Here is an 8,241-nt window from a genome sequence, read left to right on the forward strand (position 1 = left end):
ATCTTAAACAAAGTCAAGACTGTTTCTAGGACCACTCCTGTCTCTCTATACGGATTATTATAGAGATTTAATATAATACATATTCAGTGTTACATAAAATTATTTAAAAGCTCGTCGACCGAAAGCCTTAAATTTAACAAATCTTATTCAATAACAAGAATGGTATCAATCATCTAATGGATCCACTCAGTTAGAACTTTACCGAATTAAATACTTAAGTAAATATAACAAATGATACACAAATGTTTTCGTGACAATTTAATTTCGATGTAGGTTATCAAAGGCAGGTTCATTAATAATAATTATAGAGGTATGTAGTTAGTTTGGGTATGAGCATCTATTTAAGATAAACACATATAATTATTCCATTCAACTGGTAGGGTTGAGTTCATATAATTGTGTTGAAGAATTTATGATCGAGTTATTCCTTAATCATGCTTTATAGTTAGTCGAAGTTTAAAAGAGAACATTCTAGAAATATAAAAAACGTTATATTGTGATTATTTCCAGGTTATTTCATCGGGATTAATTGTTTGTGTTTTATCAATGTTCCTCACAAACTATTAAAATACTAGACATCAAAAAAGTAAAAATTTTTCTCAAAATAGATCTTTATTCGAATAAATTATAAAACGTGATAATATTTGGGAAACAATAAAACTTTATTTAAACACAAAAACAAACTTTCGTTAAATATTCTACATTCGTTAGTTGAATAAACCCGGAAATTCTTTCTCCCAATGATAATATAATTTTATAACGAATAAACTAGATCAGATTCAGTTGCACACAAACTTTAATAGTTCCCGCGGAGTGAACGTTCAAAAAGTTCTCATATTTTAGCATTTCATCACATTCATTAGTGAACACCAAAGCGACGCTATTTTAAGATTCTTAATGTATTTTAAAGTAGATATCCGTGTTTTGATTGATGTATTGTTTTCTCCAATAATTTGTACAATGGTATAAATGTGGGTTTATGTAAATGTTGAATGGAATTTGTTTGTTTTAATTGAGATTGATGTTCAGCCATCGAAAACATTTGTAACGGATTCCGATTTGTTTGGGGAAAGAATAATTTTATCAAGTGGAATTTCAATTTATGTACTGACCACTTTCGCGCCATGTTTGTTAGCTTTTTAATCATTTAAAAGTTTTCTTTTTGTTGTGTTAGGATTGTTTTGTTTGCCATATTTGAATTCGTTTTTATTGTTTTAATGAGTACCTATGGTTGTTTTTCAGGGGCTTGTGTTTATGTTTTTGTCATGATTCGAAAACGAGAAAAAAAAAGGAAGGAAAAATTGAAATTTGAATGTCGGTATCCTTGTGAAATTGTAATTTTAAAAATAATAAAATAGTTTCACGTTATAACTTAAAAGTTAAAATGCATATATGTAAATATTATTTAAAAATTTCGTAATATTATAGTAGGACAAAAATCAAATAGCCTAAAATGCGATATCTCGAATGTCTAAGCACAATCCTCTCGAATGAATGGCCGAGCTCTGCACAGACTTCATTAGACGCTATTACACAAAGCCTAGAGTCCCTTTACATGGCACGAAATTTTAGTATACGATATATCGTGTACAATATAATATTGTATAAATAATCGTACGCAAATTGTAAGCTTTGCGTTGCAACAGCTAAATGTAGAAATCGTTTAATTACTCCAAAATTAAATGTTTATAATTTAACTAAAAGCTTAAAATTATTTGACTTGAAAATGATACTAATTCTGAATGGCACCTACATAGTAATTTACTAATGAAATACTGAATTTAACATTTAATATCATGTGCTACTTATGTAATACAATATTATGTGCTACTTATGTAGGTAATACAATAAGGAATTTTGTTTTCAAATGGTTTCAATGTCAATATTTGCTCGTTATCTATTTAATTTAAATAGCATGGAAATAATAATTCCATAACGTTTGAAAAACATATTCCAAATTACCAAACATAATGAAACAGTCGTATCCAGTCTGTTTCACAAATCGTACCATAAAAACGCGCTTCCGATGAAAACCACGAACTAATCTCTTTTGTTTACATTTTGTACGAGAGCCAAATTTAAATTGCATTTGGTATCAAGAAAATGAAGGCAATGAGCGTGGGCTTATCCTACTATGTATATTGTTACGCGGGACTGTAACGATGCTTCTATGTTTGGTAAATTTAAGAAATGTTTTCCTCTTTAAATAAAGTGAAATGTGTTTATTTGCATACTGATATGTTTATTTTACTATGGCGTTGATGCTGGATATTTTGAATTATTTAAATTAGATAAAGTTACGTTTGCGTTGCGGTTTCACCCGCATTGCTCTGCTCCTGTTGGTCTTAGCGTGATATACCTTCCTCGATAAATGGGCTATCTAACAATGAAATAATTTTTCAAATAGGACCAGTAGTTCCTGATATTAGCGCGTTCAAACAAACAAACTTTACAGCTTTATAATATTACTAGCTTACCGCCCGCCCGCGGCTTCGCCCGCTTGGTCTACTGTTGTACCTAATACAGTATTGTAATTATACTTTCTCAAGCCTTTAATACTTACACGCGAATAAATAAACATAATTATCACATAGGTTATATTACACGATGAAAACCAAATGAAATGACACCTCGGGATAAGCTCGCTACCGTATGTAATTGCAATTGGCCCATGCGGAGTAACTTTACCTCGTGAAGCTTTGTATTTGAAAGTTAATTTTCACTTATAATACCACATTTCCCTCAAGGTTCCCTGCAAACAAATAAAGTCGTCAAGTTTTTCAGGAAAAATCACTCGCGCTTCGCGCTCGTGATTTTTAGCCTTGACTAAAAACTTGACTCCTTCATTTGTTTGCAACGAACCTATCGGAAAATACCCGATAATTTTGAAGCTCGTGTGGTATTCGGGAGATTATTTTTCCGTCCCAAATGTCGGCCAATAATTTCACAATTGAATTAAACCTGTCAGTTTGACGTCAACGACCAGAGAAAATTTTCAAAAAATTATCAGTGTAATACCACAGTATTACAATATTATAATATTATTTCCTACAGTAAGGAAACGCCTTTGATGTCGCGCGATGCCGCCGCCGGCGTAGGTACTTACGCTGCCACACGAAAATAGGCTAGGGTTGCAACAAATGGGAAATAAAACAATTTTGATTATTAATATTATGATGAAATCATTTATTCATATGTACATTCAAAATAATTGCGATTATTAAATCTGATGTAATTATTTGTTCATAAATATATAATTACAGATATTGCACTGCTAAATATTATTTACGTGGTCTACGTGGACACTTTATTTTTGTATGTTCTTAATTGTATATAATACCATTTAACAAAGTAATGCATTCGCATTGGGATGTACAATCTGATTAGAAAATAATGAGGACAACATAATATACATAGCTTTGATTTTAATTCAACAGATAGGTACAATTAATACAATCTTTCTGAAATATTGTTTCCTTCTGGGATATCAATGTAGATTTACATCCGTAAACGGAACAGTTTTTGCACGCCATAATAGAATATGTAAGTACCTATGTATAATAAAATTATTACACAAAAAATACGACTGCGTCGTCCTTTCGCGATAGTTAATGCAAACTCAGCGTGATTGCATTAAGCGGCCCGCGTCGCCCGACCCCCCGCCAGTTCCCCTCCGTTTCTCTGCACAAGTACATTCGTCGCACTACTGTAGGAAATATGGTAATACTGTGGTAATACCATGTAGGTTGTACCACGTGACGTCGAATGGTGCAATTCTATTGGTCGATATTTGGGTCGGAAAAATAATCATCACCATTCATCAGTCATCTTTGTATCTTTTATATATTAATTACTATAATAAAATTATACTTACCAATAAATACAATGCAATAGAGAAATAAACATTTACCTGAATACAAAAGTCGATCTATTTTTAATTATTTAATACTAAGGTTATAGCAGTGTAGTTAGTGGGCATTTAAGGCTAAATAAATAAAGTTGGTACTATAGACTGTTATGAAAATAAAACTAAAATAAATGTTATGTTGTTTACTATATTTAGAACTATACAACTTCAATCTATATAATACGATTATATGATGGTATATTCTCGGAAAGGAATCGCTATTTTGGTCTCAGCTATTTTGGGAACAAGCACAGTATGTTACGCAACAGTATGAGTATTATAATATAGAAGGTATTGTTCATATTCCGATAACTGAAGCTATATAATATAACGAGCACAACTAGGTTTCTAAACTGAGTTTAGTTTGAGCGTTCTACTGTGTACTTACGAACATTGTTATACATTTATTTATTTAAAAAAGACTTACCAACTAGATAGCTACATAATTTTTTGTTCAAACAATTCAAAATTAACTTAGAATAAACATTAGTACCTACTTACGTATTTAAATTAAAGTTTTAACCAGGCACCGCTTTAACAATTTTTCATAACAAATTGAATTATAAGGAAACTAAAAGGTAAAAACTTACATAGCTATAGTTGAAAGTACTTATACAGTTTTATATTGAAGTAAAAAAGCCAACCCCTTTTCCTGTTCCTACCATAAAAGTGTTAAGCATTATTCAACATTATTACCACTAATAAACATACCCAGAACACGCAGGTAAAAGTTTAACCTTAAAAATATTTTTTATACTTCCCTTTATTTTATTCTCAGCAATTAGCAATGCGGATTAATTGCACAATTAACACGTTGCACGCTTTACGACCCACCGGTGAGCCCAGCTTACTTTTCCATTCGAGCCAAGCCGTAATCAGATAATCGGTAATTTTCATCAACTTAAAATTTTAATCCCAATGTTCATAAAATTAAGTAATTCGTATGATAAATCAAAACTAGCGACTTTTACCGTCTAGTTTTTAAGATATTGTAAAAGGCTCACGGGTGAGTCCCGTGGCCTCATGCAAAGGATTTTGTATTTTCCGTTGGCGGGGGGCCGCGGGGTCACCGCACGGCCCACGGCGCCGCACGCTACGTCGAGTAGTGAGGATCGGTTACGCTTTTTTCTTCAAAACCGGCCAAGTGCGAGTCGGACTCGCGCATCGAGGGTTCCGTAAAATTTAAGGTTTTCGGAATTTTTCCTTTATGTGTGCTATAAAACGTTGCTTCATGCCAAATTTCAAGATTCTAGGTCGACTGGAAGTACCCTTTAGGTTTTGATTCCCTTGCGAGTACTTGCCAGTTTCAAAATATGCAGCTTAAATTGCTGCTTCTTTTGATTGCGTTGACATAGAAGTTTGATTTTGTTACAGCTTAAAGGTATTATAGACCTTTTTTTTTTTTTTTTAGTGGGGAAAAAAGGTAATAAGACCTGAGTATTTGGTATGAATTTCAATTTAATACCTCTACGCGTTTATGAGGAAATGGGTAGTAAGTTTAAAATTATTAAAAAAATATATATTATGTGTTGTAACTAAAAATTTATGGTTTTCGTAATTTTTCCTTTATCTATGCTATATGACGTTGCTTCGTACCAAATTTCAAGATTCTGAGTTCACGGGAAGCACCCTGTAGGTTTTGATTCCCTTGCAAGCGTCGAAAATTTGCGGCATAAACGGCCGTATCTTTTGATTGCGTTGGCTTAGAAGTTTGATTTTTTCACAGCTTCAAGGGACAGTAGACCTGAGTAATTGATATAAATTTCAGCTTCATAACTCCACGCGTTCCTGAGAAAAAGGGTCTTGACAGACGGACGGACGGACAACAAAGTGATCCTATAAGGGTTCCGTTTTTTCCTTTTGAGGTACGGAACCCTAAAAATGGATGATTTTGATGATTTTGAACTAACTCAAGAGGAGCTAACGCAGTTAGAAAGCATCGCAAACAACAACAACCCTAGCATTCTTAAAAAACCCGGATAAAACTAGTAAGTTTCATCAACATCGGATTTGAAAACCACGCAGTCCGTACCGGCTACTGGGCCTCGCGGCTCACTTCCATACGCGTTTTGTTTCATAGCTGCAGTCTGTGGCTTGTGGGAAGCGTTTACGTTGGACCTGTCACGCGGCTCACGGGTGACCACCATGGCTCGAATGGTCCGGTATGATAAGGAACCACCGATGAGCCTTGTGGCCTGAATGGAAATACTCGATTTTTCTTAAAGCGTTTAACGTGTTAAGTTCAAGCTTAACGTAATTTGCATTCAAAAAGGTTATAAAGATAGCGACCACATGTATTAACAATGAATGAATGTACGCGGAAAGCAATTCCAAGGATTTAAATTGGTGCTTCATCACTTAGTTTTTTTTTAGCTATTGCATAGCTTCTATCGCGGTCCTTGAGCGCGGGGACCGAATCGAGAAATTCCGTAACGAAAAAACCTCACGCTCCCCACTCCGACAGGTGGAGGTGTGGCTGGAAGGCCTTTACCGCGGCAGTACCCGAGTGCCACACGTCTTTTTTTTTAAGCTAATGCATAGCTTCTATCGCGGTCCTTGAGCGCGGGGACCGAATCGAGAAATTCCGTAACGAGAAAACCTCACGCTCCCCACTCCTACGGGTTCGGAGGTGTGACTTGAAGGCATGCTATGCAATAGCTTTACCGCGGCAGTCCCCGAGTGCCACACGTCGTTTTTTTATCTTCGTAAGAAATTTTCTTAAGAAAACAGAGCTCTATATTTACTGTGTATTATTCAGTGAAGTCCTACAGTTCAAGAGTATTTTCATCCCACCAAAAACATAAATGTAAAAATTGGAGCCGAGTTCAATCGTTGACTTAATTTGCCAAAAAAAGAAATGAGATCTAAATGTGTGCCAAGTTCTGCAGACAGTCCAGAAATTTATTTACAAAGATGTATTAAGTTCTTAGGTTGACTGAAAACTCAATTGTTTTATTTTCCCTTAGAGAACAATGTTTATTCCAAAATATAACTTTTTTAATTTGAATAATATAATTATTTTCACAAAGCAAACAACTAATGACCTATTGAACCCCATAATTTGATGAGGCTAGTTTTACATACTGTTTATATTTTGTGAGGTTCTAAAACTAGCCTCATCAAATTATGGGGTTCAATAGGTCATTAGTTGTTTGCTTTGTGAAAATAATTATATTATTCAAATTAAAAAAGTTATATTTTGGAATAAACATTGTTCTCTAAGGGAAAATAAAACAATTGAGTTTTCAGTCAACCTAAGAACTTAATACATCTTTGTAAATAAATTTCTGGACTGTCTGCAGAACTTGGCACACATTTAGATCTCATTTCTTTTTTTGGCAAATTAAGTCAACGATTGAACTCGGCTCCAATTTTTACATTTATGTTTTTGGTGGGATATCATTACTTTTTGTACAGAAAATTACTCTGCAAATTTGATTTACTTTATAAATATAATACTTTTTATATACGATTTTTTTTCTTGCAGTTTCTCTGTATGGTTTGTTTAGTATTATTTTCTATATTTTCTTGTATGTTATGAATGTCAGCGCAAATTGCCCCGTCATTATCTGCAATTTTTTTAAACTCGTATTCTGTTTAAAAGATTACATGATTTTCTAAACATCCAGCGTGAATTTGTACACACACTATTACGAAGATGCAAAGATCGTTGTAGAAGAATCGTCGCCTTACTCCATGACGTTACGGTATTGCCATGACGCGATCTTGAAATTTTACTCTAAACGCGCCTAAAGATGTTTCACTCATATTAATATTACGCAAATTAAATCATTTCGACCTTCGACGAAGCCTTCTTCCATTACCTACACCATTTATGGTAATTATTTTTGCATGCTTGTATTGGCTAAACATGTTTGTGCTTTATTAATATAATTGTATCACCATTGAATACCATGTTTAAAGCAAAATAAAGATTTTATTTATTTATTTATTTATTTACACTGAAATTAAAACTAAACTAAACACTCATATATAAAGAATAAATAAATGTGAATATGTAAAATTATATATTATTTTTAACTGTATGAGCAATAAAGGCAATATTTTTATTAAAATTTTCTTTTATTTTACGTTTAATAACAGTTTTGAATAAAGAAATCATGCAATCGAAGTAATCCGCCCTAGCGATACTAGCGCGAGTGAGTGTGATGTCAGAGGCGCTTCGAATCTACAGATGTTTCGTCCTAAAATATGTAAACTTCAATAATCTATATCTCAGTCATTTATTGATGGATTTCAAAATTTTTTTCGGCCACTGATTAGTTTTGATCTATTTTTTAAGACTAGTAAGGTGAATATACTATTTTCTTTTT

The 8,241-nt window shown here is 33.2% G+C and overlaps 1 long non-coding RNA gene across 1 annotated transcript; it reads right to left on the reverse strand.

Annotated features, from left to right (window-relative positions):
• Positions 1-5,247: 5,247 nt before the first annotated feature.
• On the reverse strand, positions 5,248-5,667 carry LOC123696934. Its single transcript, XR_006752151.1, has 2 exons — positions 5,341-5,667; positions 5,248-5,299 (listed from the first exon to the last, which is right to left on the reverse strand). It is a non-coding gene; the product is annotated as an uncharacterized LOC123696934 (long non-coding RNA).
• Between the last annotated feature and the right edge of the window lie 2,574 nt (positions 5,668-8,241).

The sequence above is a fragment of the Colias croceus genome, chromosome 13 (genome assembly GCF_905220415.1).
Source record: "Colias croceus chromosome 13, ilColCroc2.1".
Taxonomy (NCBI): Eukaryota; Metazoa; Arthropoda; class Insecta; order Lepidoptera; family Pieridae; genus Colias; species Colias croceus.